Genomic DNA, 14,785 nt, shown 5'->3' on the forward strand with positions numbered 1-14,785 from the left:
TGCAATGTTTAATTCGTTAAGAGATGCCTTAGCATAGGCCGGACTATTCAAGGCTAACTCCATTTTTTTGTTATAATCAGTAATATCAAAAATAACAAGACCACCCCCTTTGTCTGGTTTAACTAAACTGACAGGAGCTGATCTAAGTAGTTTTAATGCTCTTACCTGTTCCGTAGCAATGTTACTCTGTTTATAACAAGTGTTACTAGCTCTAATAGAGGGTATGTGTCTGATGTCTAATTCACACACGTTTTCATAAAGAGCTAAAAGAGGATGAAGGGGAGGGTTGAACGTACTAGCAGCCCTAAGTACATGTGTAGGTTGTTGGACATTGCCTAATAGGAAGGAAAGGTTTAGTTTCCTTACATAACACTTTAAGTCCAACAAAGTTTTTACCACGTTGATGTTATTACTTAAGACATAGGTGTTACCCTTCACCAGCAGTTCTACCAGATTTGCTTCTATAACAACAGATGAAAAGTTGTAAATGTTAAAGTCCCCTCTGGAGTTAGTAAGAACAACTAAGTTATTTATAGCAACAGAGTCACTAGGAACTATCTCCTCCGACGGTTGTTCCATCTTTTGTTCCTCTGATATTGAGGGTGAAGTGCCCCAGCAGTGGGCATATTGTTCTTGTCCTGGTGAAAATTTAGAGCAAGTTGGTTGTTGTTTGCTTGCCCCTCACGTGAGTTGTTAGCCCGAGTTCTTTCTCTTCGCCTAACTGTGTCAACAAAATCAGTATTGTTAGCCTCAGAATCGGGTGGTAGTAAGCTGTCAGCAGAGTTATTGTTAGTTGAGTTGACTTCTATCTGGGGCGGCACCATGTTGGAATTGTGCCAAACCTGTGAAGTTTGTGGTCTAGGGTAGACAGAACCGTTAGTGTATGCCATGCGGTCACGGTTCATTTTTTTAATCTTGTTGTTCTTAAGTCTGTCCAACAGTTGCTCAATACTGGTGAAGACTCTGTTGTAGTCAAACCTATATCTAACAAAGTCAGAATGCAGTTTAGTAGACTTATCCAAGTCTTCGACTTCCTTCACTAAGCTCTCAATCCGCAGTGAATAATGCTTTATCATTAACTCCATAAGCTGGAAACCTTGCTGATCAAAAAAAGCAAGCAATTCTGTATGAAAAAGAGAATCTGAAATTAAACCATTTGGGTATTGGTAGCACCTAAGACCTTTAGGTACTATCCTTTCAGATAAACATTGTCTAAAATATACCACCTCAAGTTGGAGTTTCTTCAATTTTAAAAGTTTCACATCAAAAGATTTTAGTTTGTCAGCAAGCGAACATACATGTGGCCGAGGTGCATTATCATTACGAGCCAGTTGTTCCTGGGAGTTAGTAAACCCAGAGCTTAACTTGGTAGTGCTGTTAACCCATTCAGTAAAAGATGGAACTCCAATAAACTCGTTCGTGTTAACAAGTTCATTTGTAGCACTATTATATGGCGCCAAATTATGAGTAGATACACCCACCTTTGATGCTGAAACAGTCGCTTGTTGACCTGGTGGTATTGAACCATCTAAGGACCGAAGCTGGGAGTCAGCGTTGTTGGAATGGTTCTGGGAGTTAAAATTCCCTTGGTTAGTTTTGTTAGCAGTTATAATGAAGTTAAGTTCGCCACTTCGCTGATTGTCTAAAGAATCCAATCTCTGGGTTAAGTAATCAATCCGCTGTGACAGTGAATTGAGGACATTAGTAAAGTCCACAGGTTGCAAAGTTTGCAAAGGTTGTGTTCGACCAAACAAGTTCAGGCTGGCTGGGCTGTTAGGTGATCCAGATGCCATGAAAGTTTTAAACAAACAAGTGAACAAGGCAGAGGAAACAAACAATCCAAAATGGAACAGGAACCCAACAGTAGCCAGCAAAAAAATAATAATGTTGTTCTTTTAAAGACACTTTCTTACGTATTTTTGTAATATTGAGTCAACAAGTTTTGCACATGGATAAGTCAAAGAACCTCGACCATCAATAAGTGGGCGCATAGGGGGGGGGTCATATTGGCTCTTATGAATCTTTGGTATTCCAAACATGACAGGTGTTTTAGGGTAGAGAATATTAATGTAATTAAATGTGTCTAAGTCTATTTTAGCTTCTATGAAGATCTCTAAAATGCACTCTGATCCTTGATCGCACGGCATACACTAACGGTTCTGCCTACCCTAGACCACAAACTTCACAGGTTTGGCACAATTCCAACATGGTGCCGCCCCAGAAAGAAGTCGAATCAACTAACAACAACTCTGCTGACAGCTTACTACCATACGATTCTGAGGCTAACAATACTGATTTTGTTGACACAGTTACGCGAAGTCAAAGAATTCGGGCTAACAACTCACGTGAGGGGCAAGCAAACAACAACCAACTTGCTCTAAATTTTCACCAGGACAAGAACAATATGCCCACTACTGGGGCACATCACCCTCAATATCAGAGGAACAAAAGATGGAACAACCGTCATAGGAGATATTTCCTAATGACTCTGTTGTTATAAATAACTTAGTTGTTCTTACTAACTCCAAAGGGAACTTTAACATTTACAACTTTTCATCTGTTGTTATAGAAGCAAATCTGGCAGAACTGCTGGTGAAGGGTAACACCTATGTCTTAAGTAATAACATCAATGTGGTAAAAACTTTGTTGGACTTAAAGTGTTATGTAAGGAAACTAAACCTTTCCTTCCTATTAGGCAATGTCCAACAACCTACACATGTTCTTAGGGCTGCTAGTATGTTCAACCCTCCCCTTCATCCTCTTTTAGCTCTTTATGAAAACGTGTGTGAATTAGACATCAGACACATACCCTCTATTAGAGCTAGTAACACTTGTTATAAACAGAGTAACATTACTACAGAACAGGTAAGAGCATTGAAACTACTTAGATCAGCTCCTGTCCGTTTAGTTAAACCAGACAAAGGGGGTGGTCTTGTTATTTTTGATATTACTGATTATAACAAAAAAATAGAGTTAGCCTTGAATAGTCCAGCCTACGCTAAGGCATCTCTTAATGAATTAAACATTGCACAATCAAGGATCAGAGTGTATTTTAGAGATCTGTTCATAGAAGCTAAAATAGACTTAGACACATTCAATTACATTAATGTTCTCTACCCTAAAACACCTGTCATGTTTGGAATACCAAAGATTCATAAGAGCCAATATGACCCCCCAATGCACCCACTTATTGATGGTCGAGGTTCTTTGACTTATCCATGTGCAAAACTCGTTGACTCAATATTACAAAAATTCCTAAGAAAGTGTCTTTAAAAGAACAACATTATTATTTTTTTGCTGGCTACTGTTGGGCTCCTGTTCCATTTTGGATTGTCTGTTTCTTCTGCCTTGTTCACTTGTTTGTTTAAAACTTTCATGCCATCTGGATCACCTAACAGCCTAGCCAGCCCGACCTTATTTGGTCGAACACAACCTTTGCAAACTTTGCAACCTGTGGACTTTACTAATGTCCTCAATTCACTGTCACAACGGATTGATTACTTAACCCAGAGATTGGATTCTGTAGACAAGCAGCAAAGTGGCGAACTTAACTTCATTATAACTGCTAACAAAACTAACCAAGGGAATTTTAACTCCCAGAACCATTCCAACAATGCTGACTCCCAGCTTCGGTCCTTAGATGGTTCAATACTACCAGGTCAACAAGCGACTGTTTCAGCATCAAAGGTGGGTGTATCTACTCATAATATGGCACCATATAATAGTGCTACAAATGAACTTGTTAACACGAACGAGCTTATTGGAGTTCTATCTTTTATTGAATGGGCTAACAACACTACCAAGTTAAGCTCTGGGTTTACTAACTCCCAGGAACAACCGGCTCATAATGATAATGCACCTCGGCCACATGTATGTTCGCTTGCTGACAAACTAAAATCTTTTGATGTGAAACTTTTAAAACTGAAGAAACTCCAACTTGAGGTGGTATATTTTAGACAATGTTTATCTGAAAGGATAGTACCTAAAGGTCTTCGGTGCTACCAATACCCAAATGGTTTAATTCCGGATTCTCTTTTTCATACAGAATTGCTTGCTTTTTTTGATCAGCAAGGTTTCCAGCTTATGGAGTTAATGATAAAGCATTATTCACTGCGGATTGAGAGCTTAGTGAAGGAAGTCGAAGACTTGGATAAGTCTACTAAACTGCATTCTGACTTTGTTAGATATAGGTTTGACTACAACAGAGTCTTCACCAGTATTGAGCAACTGTTGGACAGACTTAAGAACAACAAGATTAAAAAAATGAACCGTGACCGCACGGCATACACTAACGGTTCTGCCTACCCTAGACCACAAACTTCACAGGTATGGCACAATTCCAACATGGTGCCGCCCCAGATAGAAGTCAACTCAACTAACAATAACTCTGCTGACAGCTTACTACCACCCGATTCTGAGGCTAACAATACTGATTTTGTTGACACAGTTAGGGGAAGTGAAAGAATTTGGGCAAACAACTCACGTGAGGGGCAAGCAAACAACAACCGACTTGCTCTAAATTTTCACCAGGACAAGAACAATATGCCCACTACTGGGGCACATCACCCTCAATATCAGAGGAACAAAAGACGGAACAACTGTCAGAGGAGATAGTTCCTAATGACTCTTGTTATAAATAACACAGTTGTTCTTATTAACTCCAGAGGGGACTTTAACATTTACAACTTTTCATCTGTTGTTATAGAAGCAAATCTGGTAGAACTGCTGGTCAAGGGTAACACCTATGTCTTAAGTAATAACATCAATGTGGTAAAAACTTTGTTGGACTTAAAGTGTTATGTAAGGAAACTAAACCTTTCCTTCCTATTAGGCAATGTCCAACAACCTACACATGTACTTAGGGCTGCTAGTACGTTCAACCCTCCCCTTCATCCTCTTTTAGCTCTTTATGAAAACGTGTGTGAATTAGACATCAGACACATACCCTCTATTAGAGCTAGTAACACTTGTTATAAACAGAGTAACATTACTACGGAACAGGTAACAGCATTGAAACTACTTAGATCAGCTCCTGTCCATTTAGTCAAACCAGACAAAGGGGGTGGTCTTGTTATTTTTGATATTACTGACTATAACAGAAAAATGGAGTTAGCCTTGAATAGTCCGGCTTACGCTAAGGCATCTCTTAATGAATTAAACATTGCACAATCAAGGATCAGAGTGTATTTTAGAGATCTGTTCATAGAAGCTAAAATAGACTTAGACACATTCAATTACATTAATGTTCTCTACCCTAAAACACCTGTCATGTTTGGAATACCAAAGATTCATAACAGCCAATATGACCCCCCCATGCGCCCACTTATTGATGGTTGAGGTTCTTTGATTTATCCATGTGCAAAACTCGTTGACTCAATATTACAAAAATACTTAAGAAAGTGTCTTTAAAAGAACAACATTATTATTTTTTTGCTGGCTACTGTTGGGTTCCTGTTCCATTTTGGATTGTTTGTTTCTTCTGCCTTGTTCACTTGTTTGTTTAAAACTTTCAAGATATGATAAAGATGCTGAGTGAGATATGGGAGAAATGGCTCCTGAGGATACTCATAGCAGTGTGGATAGAAAGGCATATCCTGATGACTGGAGAATAATCATACTTATGCCAGTGTACGAGAACAAAGGGGACATCTACAGCTGTGGGCAGTACAGAGGAATAAAACTCTTATCACATCACATGAAAGTTCTAGAGATTGCTAAATGGATACGAGACTTAGTAGAATGTAAGATGGGAGATGAGAAGTTCAGATTCAGATTAGGATGCAGCACAACTGAACCGATGTTTGCAGTGAGACAGAAAGTTGAGAAGAAGATAGAGATGAGGAAAGAGTCCAACTGGGCATTCCTAGACATGGAGAAAGCATATGACATGGTCCCAAGAAAGCTGATCTGGGCAGTCCTACAGTGGTTCAAAGTCCCAGAAACATTGGTATAATTAGTACAGGCTGTGTACAAGGACCCAATGAATCAAGTATGAACAGGATTTGGTCTCATAGAGGGGTTCCCAGTGGGAGTGGGTGTACACCAGGGTTCAGCTCTGAGCCGACTGCTGTTCATACTGGTGGTGAACTACATTAGCAAACAGGTTGGAGGGAACAGATCAACAAAGTTGCTGTATGCAGATGATGTGGCATTACAGGCAGACTGTGAGCAAGAACTCAAGCAAAGTATCGAGCAATGGAATGAAAACTGAAGGCACATGGGATGAAACTAAACAGAGATAAGACAGTGGTAATGGTAGCAAATTGGGGAAATTAGAAGAACCTGAGAAATGAAATAGGGGAAGATAATGGAACAGGTAAATAGCTTCAAATATCTAGGAGGGGTGGTTGAAGAGAATGGAAGTCTGAATGAATACGTCAAATCTAGAATCAGAGGGGCTGCAGTGAATTGGCATAAACTGTCAGGTGTAGTCTATGACAGAATAATGCCAAAGAAGCTGAAAAGTTAGGTGTACAAGACAGTGGTGTGACCAAGTACTACTATATGGTACAGAAACCTGGGCAGTAATTGCAGAACAGTTGAAGAAGCTAGAGGTGATGGAAATGAAGTGCCTGAGAAGGGTGGTAGGAAGCACTCTGTGGGACAGATGAGAAATGAGGACATAAGAGCAGAAGCCAAAGTAGCTCCAATTGCAGAAAAGATCAAAGAGTAGTTCATACACGTGACAATGCAGATCAGACTGCATGTTCTGGAGAAGTGCCTGGACAAAGGAAGGCACACATACTGATGGAGGCCTTTAAGTAAAAAAGAGAAACATTTTAAGAGTCTTAAATGTAAACCTTAGTGTATTTTAAAAATGTCATGAATTCATAAAAATATAAAGTCTGCAAGAAAAATCGTTGATAACCAGTAAATCTATAATTGCATCGACTGAATCTAAGGACCTCAGTTTTTACAATGGCATCCCAAAATTTTCAGTTAAAGATGTATAAGTATAAAATATAATGTCACTGTCCTAATTATGGGCTTTGTGTCTCTATGGAAAAGGCAGAAGAAACAGGTCAGCTATACTGTATTCAAGAATGAATGAGCAAAGGTAAAAAAGATAAGACATGAGCAGGTATTCATAGTCAGTAATGCAAATGTGTTGAGATTATCCTCGATATTCGTGGATGAATGCAATTGACGTGAAACTCAGAAAGGCCATTTACACCAATGTATGGTGACCTTGAATGTGCTTATTCAAATGTGCAAATAATGAGATATAAATGAAGAGCAATATAAAACTTCATATGTTAATACAGTATGTTTTACACCATTTGCAATCCATACTCAAATGTTCCTGCTTTTCCATGCTGGTTGCAGTTGCACTTTATAAACATAAGCCTTGCTGAATCTATTAGAGCTGAAATTGCTGAAAATGCTGTCAGTTGCTGCTAGCTTTGCCATTTCCAGGTCTGGGATGCTTGTCTTAGCTGGGCCAAAACCACTTGCACACAGCAGTGCTCACTGGCCAAGAAGGTGAAATATAAGCAAAGAATATAACTTTAATAACCAGAAAATCATTAGTAAGTTTAGAGTGGATAGGGTATAGGGACATTGGAGGAATGCATGGACTTCCTATCCCTGTGGACATCAAGGTATATATAGCCTATTTGCTATAGGGGGCCTTCCAGAGACAGACTGGAGGAAATGTTGAATCTCATAGGCTTCTGCCTCAAGGATACTGTAGCAGTTCATGAATGTACTCTTGGCATGTGTGGATCTGCATATCTATTTCCTGTGTCACTTCTGGACCAAGCCAGGACTAGATATGTCTTTTATAGGCCAGCACATTTCCCTCAGGTACTCAGTGCAATATATTGTATCCATGTTGCAATTGGGGCTCTTTCTGCTCCACAGGTGGAGTGTTACCGCAATAGGAAGGGCTATCATTCCATCAGTTACCAGGTAGTGTGTGACCCATGGTGGTGCATCACCAATATCTTCCTAGCATCATGGCAGTGCAAATGATTCCCTTATCTGACACACTAACTCACTCAGCTGCTTCTTCTTGCATGGTAGGATGCCCACTGGTCATTTTGTTCGCATCTGGAAAATAATTTTTTTTATATTGTATTTATGTTGTTATTCATGTTAAAATGCATTGTCGAACATTACAGTTTTTTTTGTTTTGTATCCCCCCGTTTCTTTCTCTTTTCTCTTTTTTTTTCAGGTGATGCTGGAAATCCACTGGAGCCATGGCTCATGACACCCGTGAAAAATCCAAGTGGAGCTGCAGAGCAGAGCTACAACACAGCCCTGTCCCAGACCTGTATTGTCATCGAGCATGTCTTTGATCTCCTGAAGAGCTGTTTCAGGTGCCTGGATGAATCTGTAGGTGCTCTTCAATATGACCCAGTTATTGTGTGCAGAGTGTCTATTGCAAGTTGCATTCTGCATAACATGATCATGCATTGGTCTGGTGGCAAAGTGATCCATGCTGCAATGCAGCTCCCAGTTTCAGTTCCACTATGACTAATGATAACCAGAAGATGGTAGCAGTTAGGGGACCCATGAGGAAGTCTTGTGCATGGCATCTAGCTGTGCAGGTAAAGAAGTGGCATCTAGTTCAGAACTATGGAACATGGCATTCAGGTTAGTGTTTCCTTTCTTGTAAAGGGTCTATGTCACTTTATCAAATTGCTATTCAGTGAATAGCAATTCGTCTAACCTCTGTTTATGGAAGCCACTATCCATCGAACATCTTTTTAAGTGAAATTTTAACTACAGCAAACCAAAGGTAAGCCAACCAAGCCACCATAAGAAAAACATGAAATTTAAAAGCTATCAAGGTGGGGGTTATGCACCCCACACCCCTCAATGTGGGGGCCGAACCCCACGCACTCATCCATAACTAAATATACCAACTCTGAGATCACACTATAGTGGAGAAAGGGGCAAATTACAAATCGTGGCCAACCGCTGGTTTGCCCCAGGAAAGTTTGCCGATCGATGAATAGCTGCTTCAATAAAAAGAGTTTGAATGAATTGTTATTTGCTGAAAAGCAATTTGATAAAGTGATATAGACCCCTTGTAAAAACACACAGAGTATAACTGATGCATGCAGTGACATCTGTATGCTATGGTGTGTGGTGCACAGTCTGCTGTCACTTTTCATTTGAAATTCTCTCTCATCTTAAAATATTTTTATTGTCTCTATATAATGTGTGTTACTGATGTTAAACCAACCTTCATGAGCAGATGAGTATTACTGCTACTGCAGACATGAATGCACACCAAACTGACATGGATAAGCTGTGGATGTATCTGCAGTCCCAAAGTACCTCACAGCTGTCCCAAGCTTGCTGCAAGAATGAGCGAATGGCATTAGTCTAACCAAAATCAGAATACAGTTAAAAGAACAAAATGGAGTCATCTGAATGTCAAGTTTGTAGTAATCTGAAATGTAATTCCTGCACATCCGACATTGTGTGTCACATCCTAGCACCTCAAACAAATCATAACTTCATAAAACGTAAATATAATACAGTGACATTTATTTAAAAAAAAAAAAAAAAAACTTAAAAGAAAAATTCTTCTGTACTACATGACAATGAGACATGCTCGTGTTAGGGTACAAAATATAACCTTTACCAATAGTATTGTGCATATAAATTATTAATCGTAAATTTCCATTTTAATCAAGCATAGAAGGAAAAGTAACTGATTTTCTTTAAGAAAAAAAAAATATGTGACAAAGCAGTTTTGCTTGAACCAAACTTGCCAATAGTGTCAATAGCTGTTGTAATGACCTTGATAGTAAAAAGGGTTTGGCTAAGATGATGTCATGCCCTACAGGGAGGGATTCTAACCCTGATTAATGCATCCCTGACCATACTTTCCTCATTGTTGTCCTGACATTTTGAATAATGGCAGCACCTCTGAAGACATGAAGCCATGTGCCTTGCTAGTCCAATAAAGACCATGATAATGCTCTACCTTCTCAGTGATTCATACTAGGATATGATTGAGGCATACACTAGATCTAATACATGGAAAAATTTATATCTGTCAGGAATTGGGCAACCACCTGTCATCCCTGACAGGTAAGACCCACTCTGTCCAGCAGTGTCATCACTGTTACAGTGATCTGCAGAAGCTTAGCACTGACCAGCTGGCTGAGTGGGTAGACCAAGTAGTGATGAGAAGGCCAGAGTTCTATAGTATGTAAAAAACGTTCTATAGTATATATAAAAAAGAACGTTTGTGCCTTAGCATTGACTATTACATTGAGTCATATTACAGATAAGAAAAGTTTAACAAGTTGGCATAACTAGAAGTATTTTCTAAAAAAACATATTTGCACCTGAAAATATTACTTCTAATGCTGTTATGAAATGCAAAAGAAACCATGAACATGTTTGTAATCATAATTCCATTTTTTATAAAATATATATAAGATTAGTCTGTTAGCAGATTTTAATGATATACAAATGTGACATGTTTATTAAAGTAATAGTCTGTATGTGCAGCTCTTGTAACACTGTTACAAGAAGAAGTATTTGTTAATTGAATTATAAATAATGAAAACAAAATTAAAATTACACATTACAGTTTATTACTATTGCATAAAATGGCTTAATAGTTATATTACATGAAACCAATTTTGCATCGGCCATATAAATATAAGCAATACAGTTGCTTAACACAGTTGTTTATTCATAGGTTCAGAGGTAGGTACAAGGCTATTGGCCCTAGGGCCTATATAAGCCTAGCCAAACAGTACCCTGGCTTTTGCCACCCAAGAAAATTATTTTCCTGTGCTCCTGTCAATCAGAGCCACAGAAGTGATCCCCGGGGTGAATTTCCTATCTCCCATCCAATCATCAAGATTTTTATTGAAGAGTGCTAATGAGGAGCTTTGTTTGATATAGATAGGTAGTTTGTTCCAGAGTATGGGAAGTCTCTGAGACAGGAATCTATCCCTCCAGCATGTTCTGTTTATTGTGGTGACAAGGTTTAGGTCCCTAGAGCATGTAGCTCGGAGGGATTGGGATTTCTTTACTTGGAGCATGTCCAACAGCTCTGGGTTTGACATAGCTTTGTATGTTAGGCAGAGATCGCCGCTGAGTAGGCGATATGCAACAGAGTAAAGCTGGAGTTTTTTGAGACAGTCTGCGTAGGGCATCTGTTTGAGGCTGGTAATCCTTTTTGTGAGGTATTTCTGTGGCCTTTCCAGTTGTTGTAGATGTCTTGTGAGGTACATACCAAAAGGGGCATTGTACTCTATAATGGGTCTAATGAGTGATGAGTAGAGGGGAACAATGACCTCTTTTTTCCAGGATGAGAAACCTTTTGTGATGAGCTTCTATCTGCACATACAACATGGCTGAAGCCTGAGACACCACACCTTAGTTACAATGAAGGTGGGAGGAGAGGGTGGGGGCTACTATGTCAAGTGAATGACCAGCACAAACCTTACTGAGAAATGTTATTTTACTTCTACATTGCTTATCAAATCAAGCACATTTCTACAGCAAAATAAAAATGCAGACTTCTATGAATCTCTACATTTCTGTGTCTGTGAATAATTTATACCTGAACACAACGTTATATGCACAGCACAATATATTTTTCTCTTGCATGACAGGGAATGTTGGCACAGTATTGTATGAATTCATACAGTTATGCATATGTAAGCGAAAATAAAAAAAAGAAAGTGAAAAGGAGTTATTGCTTAGAACTAGAATACAATCGTCAGCAACAACAGTAGAGAAAAAAGGCTGGTTGAATCTTCTGGCAAGTATAACAGAAGTCTGAGAGAATTCTGTCTTACTAGTTTATATATAAAAGAAGCAATAAACTACAACACTAGAAAAGTAGTAACCTCATTTCTAACCTTAATGTCATGGCAAGGAAAAATAAAGTAGACCAAATAGCATACTGGTACAGCAGGCACTTGCCACAGACGTGGAACTTTAATTGTATTACCCAGACTAAGACACCATTAAGAATGATGACAGAATGAGAAGAAGCAGTCAGATGATGTAAAGGGATGCATTTTATCTTACTCTACTAATGAAAAGTTGCAGGAAACCCGCATTATTTCTCAGTTATACAAGAAATGAATAGTTTAAGTAAAATAGCATCATGCATCCAGATATAATAAGAAACAGCTTAATCCTATAAAATGTACCTCTTGTACTAAAGAACTACCCTTCCAAGTCTTCAAATTATGGTGACGGATCTAAATGCAAGATGTAAAACAGAATGTAAAATGCATAAACAAAGAATAATTTCCATTCTTTTCCACAAATCCTCCCTTCCAAATAAACCACAACAATAAAGAGGATTGCATCTGCCAGTGTGCTACTCTTCACTGAATGTAAGTGTGATAATCAACTCTAGAACCATTTCCTCCAATATATCTACTAACTTCTTCCCCTCTAAGCTACAATCTATAACAGATGAAACTAAGTGTGAGTGTGTGCATGTTCATGTGTGTGTGCATGTGTGTGTCTGTGTGTGTGTGTGTGTGTGAGTGTGGGCATATAAAATGCATGAACATTCTGGGATAGACTGATTATCTGTTCAGGGTTGGTTCGCTGCCTTTCACCCATTCCTTGCTGGGATAAAATCCAGTTCCCATAAGTCTCTGAGAAGCATAAATCAGGTAACTGAAAAATAAAGAAGACAGGTAATGCCCATTCTTTTCACACTTACCTGTGATTTATCTCTGGTGCTGTATACCTATCCACACTTTCACAATCACCATATATTTTTTCTCAAATAGTTCCACCATTCTGCAAAGAGTTTAGTCTCATTCACAAATAAATCGAACATACTATGAAACTTACTGGTTATGCTGGAGACTAATTAAATACGACTTGCCCAGAAATGACCCCGGGAAACCCTACTGGCCATTTTTCTCTCATTTGACTTTAGTTCATTAACTACAACCCTGTTTTCTGTATTGTAAATGGCTGTTGATTCACCTTGCTGACTGTTCACATGGCTATTGCTTGCTGCTGATTTCTACATATTTACACGAAAAAAATATATGTGTGTGTGTGTGTGTGTGTGTGTGTGTGTGTGTGTGTGTGTGTGTGTGTGTGTGTGTGTGTGTGTGTGTGTGTGTGTGTGTGTGTGTGTGTGTGTGTGTGTGTGTGTGTGTGTGTGTGTTTGTTATGTTTCACGTAGAATGCTAGCATAATGAGTCAAATGCTGTTTAAAGAGCATGTGGAAGAATATAACTGCCTTCAAGGAGTAAATTATAATAAAGCCCTACCTGGGCAAAAGCTAGCTTTATATGATAACTGTATTTTAAAATACACAATAACTAACAACAAACCAAGGAATAAAAAAACCAATTGTAGTTATCATCTTAGAAGAAAAACATTGTTACATAAGAATAAAATGGCACGCTAAATGTCAGACTACTACATTCTGGTTCAGATTATGTAGCAAACATATTAATCAGTTTCTAGAAGCATGCGATGTGCTGTACTATCTATCGGCATGTGTCAGTCAGTTGTAAGCAGAGATGAACTCTACCTGTAGGGAGTGATTAACAAGAAGAGTGATGGAAGGCTAGTCATATTTTACTGCTCAGTTACACTGGCAACTAAATGTATTCATTGTTAACTGTTAATGTTCTTATTTCTCATGGTAAACTCTACTGTTTTTTCAGTTTGATAAGAAGTGTGTCACCCATATTCTTTCAGGTATGAGTCTCCTTCCAAGTATGACTGACGATATATATATATATATATATATATATATATATATATATATATATATATATATATATAAAGAGTGAGCAAGAGAGATCTTTTGTGTGCATGTGTGTGTGTGTGTGTGTGTGTGTGTGTGTGTGTGTGTGTGTGTGTGTGTGTGTGTGTGTGCGCGTCTGTATGTTGTGGAAGTTTAAAGCAGCTGTGACTACCGGTCTTTAAAAAATAATGCAGTTTATTATACACCAATGAAAATAAGGTAAATTCTAAGCAACCAGAATCTTATGGTTTAAATTAATGCACAGCAAGTACCTTTCAAGGAATCTATTCCTGCTGGGAAACAGTTTCTGTTGGTCATTCTCTCTGGAATCCTCTGGTGGAAGAAATTTCTAGCATCACATTCAAGATCTTCTTCTACTGTGCCTTTTCTCTGTCTTAGAGCTATTGCTCTGGACACCCAGTCCCTTTCAAGAAAAGGTAAATGCTTTCTCTGCATGGGCTTCTTGCAACCCTCTTTTGATATTACATTTAATAATTCACTAAATGAAACCTGACCCTACTAAAACAGCCATCTATCTTTTTGTTCTTAAAGAAACATGTACCACTTAATAGAAATACCTTCTTTACTGAAACATTGCTCTGTTTACAACGGATTCTTCATAACACTAATATAAATATTTACACAACTATTTATATCTTTGGGCCACTCATATTTTCTTATTTTCTGTCAGAAGTACAGCTGGGTTTTCTAGTGCCTGGGGCTATGCCTTGATCTAGTACTCCCATCACCTTTAAGTTGAGGAGTAGAAAAAAATAAAATAAAATAAGAGCACTTCGGTTCTGACCACAAATGTTATATCACCTTTTATTTCTAAATGACAACAATCCATAGAACAACTGTGACATCTGCTGATTGTGTCCAGTAACATTTTATTCCAAAGGAGCCGCCTGTTTTCTCCCACCATAGCTATGCTTATGAGCTGTCTTTTATATATATATATATATATATATATATATATATATATATATATATATATATATATATATATATATATATATATATATATATATATATAGGTATATGTGCATACACACACACACACACACA

The sequence above is a fragment of the Protopterus annectens genome, chromosome 12.part0 (genome assembly GCF_019279795.1).
Source record: "Protopterus annectens isolate FY-2018-M chromosome 12.part0, PAN1.0, whole genome shotgun sequence".
In the NCBI taxonomy this organism is placed as follows: Eukaryota; Metazoa; Chordata; order Ceratodontiformes; family Protopteridae; genus Protopterus; species Protopterus annectens.